Genomic DNA, 11,961 nt, shown 5'->3' on the forward strand with positions numbered 1-11,961 from the left:
TGCTAGGTAGCTAGCCTAGCTTTCATATCACTGATGCTCTGTGTGCGTGCTGTTGCCTCTTGGCTCGTGTTACTTAAAAAAATTAACCCAGCAACTTTAAAAACATTTTTATAAAAGTCTCGCAGTAAAATTTACTGTTGTTTGTTGGAAATAGAAACGTGAGCAGCTACTAGCTAAGAGCCCAGACGAAACTTTTCTGTAAGGTGCAGCCGTTAGGTGGCAGGGCTTGTTTTTAATCCATATGAACATTTATAACATATGAACTGTATATTCTTAACTCCTGTATTTATTTTAATGCTTTGTGCCTGCTTTTGAACATCTGTGGCACCTGTTAATGTTAAATCTAGCCTTTCTTTAGCAACATAAGCAAACTGTTTTTACATTGAACCAATATTTCTGTTTAACTACACTTTAAATAATAATAATAATAATGATGATGTGTATTTGTTCTGTTAAAAATTGTATTTAGATACAAGTTTTGTTGTGAAAACCCAAAGCCATAAACCAGATGAGTGGCCTGTTAAATGGTTAAAATCTAAGTTGGCTTTATATTTGAAAATAAAGTAATTTAGCTTGTCCTTCTAAACAAATAAGTTGCACAGTTGAATACACAGAAACATTTTGCAGTAGCCTATGGTAAATACAAATGCTGCCACATGTTTTATCTGGTCACTGTGTCACAGTTCTGTGTCTTTGTGACCCAGCATTGTTCTGAGTCCTTGGTTGTGTTCTTTTGATTATTGTGATTTCTAGCTTTTAGGTTTAGTTCTGCCCTTATGTTTATTTTCTTGTTCCCCCAGTCAGCCATGTCTCTTGTCTCCCAAGTCCCATGTCTCTGTTTCCCCTAGTCAAGTCCGCATCTGTCATGTTTCCTCTTTTACTCTGAAAGTCTGTGTCCTAGGTCATTGTATTGAGTTTTGCTTCCCCTTGGTCTTGTCATGTCTGATTACTCCCAGCTGTGCTCTCCTTCTGTTCCACATTCCCTAATTACCTCAGTATGTATTTAAGCCCTGTGTGTGTGTGTTGTTTTTTTTATTTTTTCCCCTGCCAGTTGTTGCGTCCTCCACGTTTGTTGTGTGTGTATCCCTCGTCTTCTATCGTCAGGTTATTTCATGCCACGCCATGCATCCCCAGTCTAGTTAAACAATCCTAGTTTGAGTTTTTTTTTTTTTATTGTCAAGTTTGTCTTGCCAGCAAATAAAGCTGCCATCTTAAGTTAATGTTTTGTCTCGGAGTCCTGCACTTGGGTCCAGTCACTGCCAGCCACACAGCTCATCGTGACAGCAACCACAACATGGACCCAGCGGACTCAGCTCACCTCGAGAGAGAGGTGGACCTTGCTCGCATCCTCGGACTGATGAGTCACATTAGCCACGCCTCGGATTTGCAGACATTTTCAGTTGGACTGAGTGCAATAGAAGCAATATTTGAAAGAAATCCTCACCTGCACCAGCTCTCCACGGCTTCGGAGTTCAGCCGTTTGCTGATCCAGGCTAAGGAGGCAGTCCAAGCCCGGGAGCTGGCCCAATTCATCTTCACCTCCTCATCCACGCCGCCTCAGTCACAGCGAGCAAGCCCTCTCACGCCGTTGCAGCGGGTGGAGCTTTCTACAGCCCCACTGCAGCAGCTGCAGTCGCAGCATCGTACTCCTTCCTCCCTCACGCTTGGTTCCGACCACCCCTCCCCTGCCTCATGCCTGGCAGGAATGTGGTCGGAGGATGAGGGGCCGGTCACTGTTGCTCTGACACCCTCTGTTTCCTCTGCCGCTCCCGTTTCCAGGAGAAAGCAGCGTTATCGTCGTCGCCGTCCCTCCGGGTGAGGGCAACTGTGACCCTGCTGACTCCTGCACCCATTTCAGTTCCTTGGGGGGAAAGAAGCAGAGGAGGAGCTAGCTACTGCACCTACACCGGCTCCCAGGCAGGGGCGGATCTAGAGAAATTTTCTTAGGGTGGCATGAGGGTGGCAAAGAAATCAAATGGGGTGGCAAAATCAAAGCCTTTTTTTTTCAAACACATATGCAGTTGGTTACATATGGTTAAAATAATTCAAATGCAGTAAGTATACACGTTTTTCATATAAATATAGTCTATAACTTATTGTCTGTAGCCCACATAATTACACACTTTAGTTACATAAAACATGTGAGTTTTGATCTTATGTACTGTATAGCCTGTATAATAAATAAATATGTAGCCCAATAAGTATAAAATCCAGAAAGCTACACAACATGGGGCGGTTCATTTACAAACACAAGTCTAACTTAAGTTTCACACTGTTTTTGTTAGAAAACAATCCCATTGTTACATGCTTAAATTACACAAAATGTCAGAAATCTGCACTGTCATGAACATAAATTTAAACCTAATTTTTCATGATTTGTTGGATTGACCCACTGAGGTCTGAAATACAACCGGCCATTTTTGACTCCTTTTGAGTTTACATTTGTATTTCACCCTCAAATTGTTTCATTTTATTTTTTTCCCCTTGCCTTGTTTGGTATCATTCTTTTCAGCTCAACTGAATTTAGTTGTTTTTTTCACTGACATACTGCATTAGTATTACTGATCTGAAATCACACAAAGAACTTAAAATCCTAGTAGTATTTTTTTACTGTAAAAAAACCCACAGACATGTTGAGTAATTTTTTATAACTTGAAATGCAAATATAAAATGTACATTTTGTAAACATATACAACTATTTATCTAAAAATGCAGCCAATACACCTGCCGTTTTTTTTTCATTTTGTACAACCATTTAAAAATATTACTAAAACTAAAATGAGAGAACAATCAGGTTTCGCAATAAGATGTCCCACAAATGATGTGTGCCAGTAAAAAAAAAAAGTTTGTCCACCAAAAGACAGAGAACAGCACAGGGATAAACCTGCAGGCCTGACAACAGGTGTATCACTCCGCTGGTTTTCTACTTAGTGACAGTGTTTACGTTGCAAATGTGCCTTTGTGACATTCATTAGTGCCCTCACTGACACACAAAACAAAACAACAACTACACAACAGAACAACTACACAAGACAACACAACACACTAACTATACACTCCACACTAAACGTCACAAATCTCCCACATCAAAAAACTCTCTTGCTCTCTCTTTCTCTCACTCGCTCGCTCGCTCTGTCTCGCTGCCGTTACCGTCACTCCCAAAACTCTCCCCTCTTCCTAAACAACCAAATCCCACGTGTTGACTAGTAGAGCTCCTACCTGTCCACATCGAAAGGAGCCAGCTGAGGTGTTTCAGGTAGCTGACAAGGGTGAACTCCTGGGTGAGGTGTTTTGGGTGTGTCCTAGGACCAGGACACGCTGGAATTCCCCTGGATAACCTGGAGGAGGTGTCTGGGCAGAGGGAGGTCTTGGGCTCTCTGCTTAGGCTGCTAGCCTCTACGACCCAGCCACAGATAAGTGGAAGAAAATGGATGGATGGAATAATTGTTTGTCAAATTTACAGTATTTTTTTTTTTTGGGGTGATAGTGTTGTATAGCAAATGCAGAAATATATGTTTTAAGAAGAGCAAATATAAGTTGGTGTTCTAAGAATATGATTGTTTCCTTGCAGGACACCAGGAAAGGTGAGCCCTCCGTCACACATGGTGTGGTCACCTGCAGGTTAAAAGCTATTGCGTCTCCAACCCACGTCCACTTCTACTGTACTTAGGGGAAGTTGGGACAATGTTAAACTCTCTTCTACACTTGACAGTCATTCAGGCAGTAATGCCAGGACTGGAAACAAGCCATCCTTAAAATATTACAACATACCAAGCTTCTGTGTTTGAATGCAAAACAAATGTGTTTGTCAGGTTTGTGAAAGCAGGACCTAGAGCTGGGCGATATGACCCAAAATTCATATCTCGATATTTTTTAGCTGGATGGCGATATAAGATATATATCTCGATATTTTTTTTAAAGCCATAAAGTAAGAACAAAAAGAGAGTTCTTAGTCAAAGCTGTGTCCCAGATGTCACACAGGCACTTTTATTAACATACAGCATAGATGTACATGAAAAAAAACTACTCAAAAATAAATTATGAGCATTTATTAAATAATGATGCTCTATAAATAAAAGAAAACTATGTTGTTTTGTGCATAACAAAGAGCTCACAATTGTGCAGTCAAAATGTAAACTAAAAGACGCTGAGCATAATAACAGAGACAGATTTCACAGCTGTTCTGTTCCCAACTTCTACTGTGTGACTGACAGCCTGGAGTTTGAAATCCGCTTCGTAACCATGTCTCTGAACAGGTGCCATTTATGGTCCTTATACACACACAATACGGTAATATTATGTTGAAGCACAGTACGTATTACTCCGCGAGGCTCCTCGGTAGCCGTAATGCTCAGACAATCCATCAAGCAGTGCAGCTCCATAGCTTACCAAAGTCGAACTAAAACATTTTTTGACAGATTGCTGTGCGCTGTGTATCACATAAAATCGGTTCGCGGTCATCAAGCACAACCAGAATTCATACAAAAGGCGCGCAGTCAACTTTTGAGAAAATGAAAGGATTTCAGGCCGTGCATGGTGTTAGCGTGGCTAGCTCGTTAACACGTTGACGCCGTCCAGCCCCACGCACGGGGCGATGCGCAGTAGCTCAGTAACGGAGATTTGCCTTGTCCATCTTGTCGCTGCCTGCACGTGAAGCGATGGGGGAGGAGGGGGAGTTGTGTTCAGTGAAGGAGAGGCGAGGTCGAGTAACGTTGTGTAAAGACAAAAGTGGACGAAAGACAGGCAAACTTGCGGCTCCGCAACTATAATTATAACGTAACATAGACTATATCGATATAAAGGATATTGTCACATCTTATATCTCGTATAAAAATATATCGATATTTTTTAAAAACTCGATATATCGCCCAGCCCTAGCAGGACCCATATTTGCAGGACTTCCTGTGTAGAGTACGGTGCATTTATTTACACTGAATAAAATGACAACAAGTGCAACAATCCTTAGTATTTACATTGATGTTAAAATCACCCACAATAAATTAATTAAATTATAATTTTATCTGAGCAGAGCACTAAATCAAAAAAGTAAAACCAAGGTTGATAGATAACAAGAAATAAAATTGTTTTTTGGGCTTTGCAGCTAGGGTGGACCAGTCTAAGCATCAAGCTTTCAAATGAATTAAAACTCTGTCTGGGTCTTTGGTTGGTTAATAAGCTGGAGTAGAAGAATATTGCTGCCACACCCCCTCCTCGGCCTGTGCCTCGAGGATTCTGACAATTAGTATAAGTCAGTTTAAATGAAGCCAAACAATTAACATAATCATCCTCTACAAGGCAGACTAAACCAACTGATGATCAATTATTAATTCATAATGTACTAACAGGGACTAACAAGGAAAAAGACCTAATGCTTAATAATCCACATTTCACTGTTTTACTCCTTGGTGCAATTGTGGATACTATATTTTTCTTTCTCTGGGATTTTTAAAATGTTTGAATCATTTTTTTTTGCTGATTTTTGGTTTGTTTCTTGTTGGTTTGGGAGCAGACACTGTCTCTAAGGGTTTTGGGGGTAGAACAGAAGGAGAGAAGCTACAGAGAGGCATGTAGGACTGCAGCTTACTTTGTCACTGTTGAGGAAAAACACAGAGTTTTTTAAATGGACTAACAATGAGGTGGAGTTGTTGCTGTGAGTAACACAAAAGTACAAAGTTGCAAAAGTGAGTGAGAATTAAAGAATTTGAAGAAAAGCTATCTGAAGCATGTACAAACTGATATTAATCTTTAATAGGGCTGTCAAAATTGAGCGCAAACAAAACAAACGCTGTATAATGCCCTCCGCTATCTTAGTTTAATTGGCCACATGACTGCATCACATGACTAAAATGTGTCATCGTTTCCAAAAAGGCTCCGGGTTCGCTGTCCACACTCCGACGCGAAAACGATGTTTTCAAATGTATCCGCTTTGGAGATCGTTTTCAAAACGCTGCATTTTCTTTGAACGAAAACACCGTCTCAGTATGGACGGAACGCCAAAACGGAGAGAAAAAGATGCGTTTTCAAACCAAACGTATTAGTGTGGACATGGCCTTAGATATCACCCTGAGTAAACACACCTGAATCAAATGAATAGTTCATTACCAGGCTTCTGGAGAACTTCGAGAAATGTTGAGGAGGTAATTTAGCCATTTAAATCAGCTGTGTTGGATCAAGGACACATCTAAAACCTGCAGGACACCGGCCCCCGAGGCCTGGAGTTCGACACCTGTGGAGTAAAGCATTATATGAATGTATGTGTGAATGAGGCTTGTAGGAAAAATAAATTTGGCTTCTAGATTCTCCTAGACACTGTTGGGATTATTCCAAATTAGATTAAATTTAAAAAATAGTAGTCAAAGGTTTATGACTGAACCAGTCACTCAGGTGTCAACAGGTGTCACTCTCTTAGCTTATAATTGTGGTTTCTAACTTGTAACCCCTGCTTATCAATTTATACCCCTAAAATGTTAAAACTATAGATTTGTTTTTAACCACATTATTGAAATGAGAAATTTCTGAAGTATTTGTTTGATGCAACATAAAATAAAGAGTTCTTTTTCAAAGAGCATCAAGCGTTCTTTAGTTGGGCTTATTACAACTTTCCTAAAAGCAAGCAGATAAACAAACCTCTAAAACTGCTTTTAAATTCACAGTAAACAAATGGGTAATGAGTAATCAAAGCAATGAGATGGGCATATGGATTAAACTTTAAAAAGTGTTGTATCAAAGCTACAACAATGTGGCTATTAAAAATAAGAAAACCAGTAACAAAGGATTTCTAAACACAACAGTATGCCAAACTCCATCCCTCTGACAATGTGCTGTGGTGATGGAATTTTCTCGAGTGCCTTATTACACTGTTAAATAAAGTGTCTTTGCTTAGAGGAACAGTCCTGTAAATCCGGCCTGCTTTTCTTACTCAAAGTGGTCATGAACCAGTTTTGACTGAAACTGTGTTTGCCCCAGCAGCTTTTAAAAGTAACCTTTCCCACATGCCCGAATTAAGGCTTACCAGATCAAGCCTTCTAATGTGCCTGCGTGGGCAAGAATAAGCAGGTTGGCGTCTGTGGTGGTGAGAGATGACTTTGAGGAAGTGAAAGCACATTCCTTTTAGTTTTCCCATACACCAGACAAGCATAGTATGATGAGGAATGAATGCTATCTTAGACTGTAAGGAGATGCAAATGTTACATCTTATATCTTGTCTGTCTTGTTTGTTTTTATGTGCTTGCACTTTAGGTCAGCAGGTTAGACCTATACTATAGCTATATATGACAGGAAACTGATGTTTTACGTTCATATACTGTTCCAAAAGAACACTTAGAGGAAACATCACTTTTTGACATAAAAAAACATGAGCAGCTACTATTTTGGTGAGTGCAGCGTTGAAATGAGGGACACATAAAGACTGTTAATGATAGAAATAATGTGATAAACAGTGTTATTTGGTTAACTGGCCACTATTCAAGGCCATCATTACCTTTATATATTGTGTTTTATCTTCTTCTTATTGGCTTAATCATTTAGAACATGATATACCATCAAAATAATACTGAGAGCTACTGCTTATTTAGTGTTTAATGTGATCTACCAGATCAGGATTTTCTGTGTGGTTTCCACCTTTACATAAGATGAAACAGGAAGCTCTAGAAGGAAAAAAAAAAAACCCTTTCAGCTGTTCATTTTTGTCCAGTTGTCTAATGGAAGCTTTGCAACGGCTTCCCTCTCTGTAGCCAGACACTCTTGGCCAGCTGCTGCAGGTGCTTCCCGGTTGTGTAATGAGTAACAGCCAGTGGGCTTTCCCCTGTACAACTGTTCTGTGCTGCTGGGCGTAACGGAGGGTTGAAATGCAAATAATATTCAAATATGCAAAAAATATGAAAATCTGTTCCACAAAGGGCACATTAGGTCTCCAGGTTGTGTAAAATTTTCCAATCACCTCTGCTGGCTAACAACCAAAGCTATAAACTCTATGGTGCTGTGACTGAGACACAGTTCAAACAATAGTAAAAAGGAATGCATTTAATTCCAGTGTATCAACATCTAGATTTTAACAGAATAAGATAAGTGTCGCTTAAGTCTTCTCAAGTCTTACATTACTGTTCAAAAGTCTTGGCTCATCATTTCTTAATATTTTTATTTTAGCTTCAGCAATTTATTGGCATACCTGCAGTATGTAGCTTAAACAGACTTGGGCAGCTTTCTTGTAATTTCTTTAAGAAGTTTTCAGGAATAGTTCTCTAGGCTCTCCAGGCAGGTAATGTTCTGGTTCTGTGTTTTCCAGTTTTCTAGTTTGAGCTTCAAGTTTTGAGTTTCTAGTTTAGTTTTCTTGTATTTCATGTTAGAGTTTTCTACAGCAATAAATCTGCCGTTTTGAGTTTACTCCTTCGTGTACGAGTCCTGAGTTTCATCCTGCCCGCCACACACCTTGACACCTACACTGCTTCAATGATGTTGAGGTCCAGGCTGTGGGGAGGCCAATCCATGGCCTCCCCAAAGATAGTGTTCCACTGTGTGCAGTGTGTTTTGGGTCATTGTGATGCTGAAATATGAAGCCACTGCCAATCAGATGCTTTCCAAGTGGTATTGCACAATGGATCAAAATCTGACACATAATTCCATGAATTTTGACAAGACCCCTTTGAAATCCCCTTTGCAACAGGGGCAGCCCCAAATGACCCCCTACAAGCAGCACTGTGCAGCAGTGGGAAGAAAAAACTGATACAGCCTCTTCTGCCACATTAGATCAATCTCTCTGGGCTCCTGTGATCCATCACCTCCATCACCTAGTGGGGGAGGAGGGTTGTTGTTTTGTCCTGCCTTTGCTATTGTAGTCGATATGGGGTTGGGTACAGACTTGCAGTGTCTGGGGATTGTCACGGGCTGCGTCTTTTGGCTAAGCATTTTGAGTATCATGCCTTTTTGTATGATGATGTTCTTGTTTGTATAGTTTAGACTTCAGTTTGTTCTGTTGATATTGAGTTCTGTTTCCCTATTTAGTTCTCGTCTGTCTAGGTCATCCCATGTCTGTGTTTTCCCCATCATGTTGGTCATGGTGTCGTATCTTCCGTGTGCGAGTCTGTCAAGTCCCCTGTATTCAGTCTTGGGAAGGTTACTTTTAAAATGCATTCCACTACAGATTACAGAATACATGCCCCAAAATGTAGTTTGTAATGTATTCCATTAAATTACTCAATGTGAGTATTCTGAATACTTTGGATTACTTAATATATTGTCATGCTTTTTACAGTTACATTAATGTACTATTGCTATGTGGTTTATTACTATTACTGAAGGCTACTCCCCATACCAATACCAACTAGATTATTACATCTTAATATAAAAATGAGTAACAGTAGGGTTGAGGTAAGGCTGCACTTTTTGCAGTAATCTCAAACTATTTCTGTATCAGTAATGTTTTCTTTTTGTCTGCTTTCAGAACTGCACATGATTATTTGCAGCTAGCAGGTTGTTGTTGTTAATGCTATCCATAAAGTTTAACATTCTGCACATATAAACTAACCTCAGCTAACGCCAGCTAACAACGTTAACTCGGTAGCGAGTAGCCTTCAGTAATAGTAATGAATCACACAGCAATAAAACACTGAAGATACTGAAGTGGCACGTAACCCAGGTAGCTACCACAACTAAAACAAGGTAGCTGCATTTGGCTAACATTAGTTTTTAAAAAAGAACTTCCTTCCAGATGTTTCTTTAGGTTTCTTTTTGACGCTATTTCAATAGGAATGAGCAGTAGGCAAACACAGTCAGTTCACAAGGTTTAATGCTAATACAAAGCAAAATCTTTCTAAGCAGGTAACAGTAGCACCCAAGACAATGAAAAGCTCTACCTTATTAAATACATTAAAACTATAAAATTGTGCGAGTTTAAGTGGAAAACAGGATAAGTGCTGCGGGAAAGCTATTAAAAACGAACACCATGCGCCACACGTTAAAGGCATGGCAATCCACTCTTCACCCCAATTGGGCAAAGAAAGGGGCAATCTGTAAATTAAAACAGGACATCACTACACTGAACAGTTTACCTCAGAAGGAATATCCCTCCTACTTTGCTTCATATCTGTTTTTCAGTTACCTGTCTCCAGGTTGGGGTCGCACCCTAATAAGTATCGGCAAGTGGTGGCAGAGTCCACTACAAGTTTTTCCAGTTTTCTTCCTACAGGGGTACAAATAACGTTAAAACTCTACCAAAACTCAAGTGGGATCTGCTTGTCATGCCAGTAACATTGGAAACCATCAGGACCATGAATGTTAAATTTCTTTCTCATCAGAGAATAAAATTTCCTTCCACCTTTCAATGTCACGTCTGGTGGTCCCTTGCAAAGTCCAAATGGTCAGTATCAGTAACGGCCTTAATTTGAGTCGAGGATCGTTCAGTGTCTTGACGGACAGCCAATTGGATCCTGTGCAGTGCTGGTGACATTTTTTTTTTTTTTTCAGTCTTCCATCTGACTTTTTTTCCCATAATCCTCAAGATCATTTAGGAAATTCCAAATGACTGTCTTACTGCGTCCCACCTCAGCAGCGATGGCGCGCTGCGAGAGACCCTGCTTATGCAGGTCAACAACCCGACTACATTCAAAAAGGGAACTTTTTTTGCCTTTACCATCAGAACATCATGACAGTGTGACTACCTGACAGAAAATGACAATCACTCCATACTGAACAGTTTACCTCAGAAGGAATATCCCTCCTACTTTGCTTCATATCTGTTTTTCAGTTACCTGTCTCCAGGTTAGGGTCGCACCCTAATAAGTATCGGCAAGTGGTGGCAGAGTCCACTACAAGTTTCTCCACAGGCATAAGACAATGTTTTCTTCCTACAGGGGTACAAATTACATTAAAACTCTACCAAAACTCAAGTGGAACATGTTCTGTGACCTACCACTCCAATAGAAGGCTATGGAACCCACATCAAGCAAATAGCACTGCTTAGACCAGGTTCACACAAGAGATCGACTAATTACCTGCACCTGTGCTTATAAAGGGGAAAAACCCAGCCCAGACTCGGGTCTTGTCACATGGCAATGCATGGAATTACCAGAATTAAAGAGGGGATAGCCTAACATATCAAACAGGAAAAGACCGCCGTGTAATCCATTTAATTCAACAAAGTAACCGTATTCTAATTATCACCTATTTAAACGGTAACTGTAACGGAATACAGTTACTCATTTTGTATTTTAAATATGTAACACTGGTACATGTACTCCGTTACTCCCCAACACTGCCTGTGTTTAAGTCTCCCTCGCCCTTTGTGTGTTTCAGTGATGTCATTGTCTCCCCTTTTGTTTACGTTTCCCCTCCTTGTGTTTCGTTTGTGTCATGGCCTGAGGCCAGTAGGAAAACTGACTCTAAGGCAGACAACACTCGGAGGCGCTGGGACTGAGGGTGACAAAGCTTTATTTACAGTGGTGCAATTAATGTAAACAGCGAACGACGGTGAGAGGTGCTCAAAGTGCTTACCATAACTTAGAATTGCTCAACATAAACGAGGAATAACTCAAAAACACTCATGAGGAACCCAGGGCTAGCGGCAACCTAAATAAACTTAAAACACGCTAGAAACTCTACTCTGGAACATGAATTTAAATATAACATTAGCTTAGAGGCCCACTATGATTCATAATATTCCGCTTGGAGACACAGTTTTAACTCAGAAATTCATAACCCTTTACTTTGACTTGGCATTTCTATGAAACAAAACTATAAGGAGCACTAGAAGTGTCCGTGGGGCTGTCGTGGATGGAATGGAGAACCCGACACTGGGAAATCTGTCAGTGCACGAACTCCTGAGGAGGGAGGGGGCAGAGGTAAGGGTTTAGTCACTGAAAAGTGGGAAGAACAGGTGTTAGATGCAGGACAGGACAAGCTGGTCCAAAAACACTCGCAGTGACAGTAAACAGTCTTACTCATGCGCAGGCGGAGGCAAAGCTTAGA

The 11,961-nt window shown here is 40.4% G+C and overlaps 1 long non-coding RNA gene across 1 annotated transcript; it reads right to left on the minus strand.

Annotated features, from left to right (window-relative positions):
• Nucleotides 1-9,789: 9,789 nt before the first annotated feature.
• LOC120441216 lies at nt 9,790-10,836 on the minus strand. The gene is made up of 3 exons (XR_005613891.1): nt 10,746-10,836; nt 10,097-10,177; nt 9,790-10,005 (listed from the first exon to the last, which is right to left on the minus strand). It is a non-coding gene; the product is annotated as an uncharacterized LOC120441216 (long non-coding RNA).
• Nucleotides 10,837-11,961: the final 1,125 nt, after the last annotated feature.

The sequence above is a fragment of the Oreochromis aureus genome, linkage group 1 (assembly GCF_013358895.1).
Source record: "Oreochromis aureus strain Israel breed Guangdong linkage group 1, ZZ_aureus, whole genome shotgun sequence".
Taxonomy (NCBI): domain Eukaryota; kingdom Metazoa; phylum Chordata; class Actinopteri; order Cichliformes; family Cichlidae; genus Oreochromis; species Oreochromis aureus.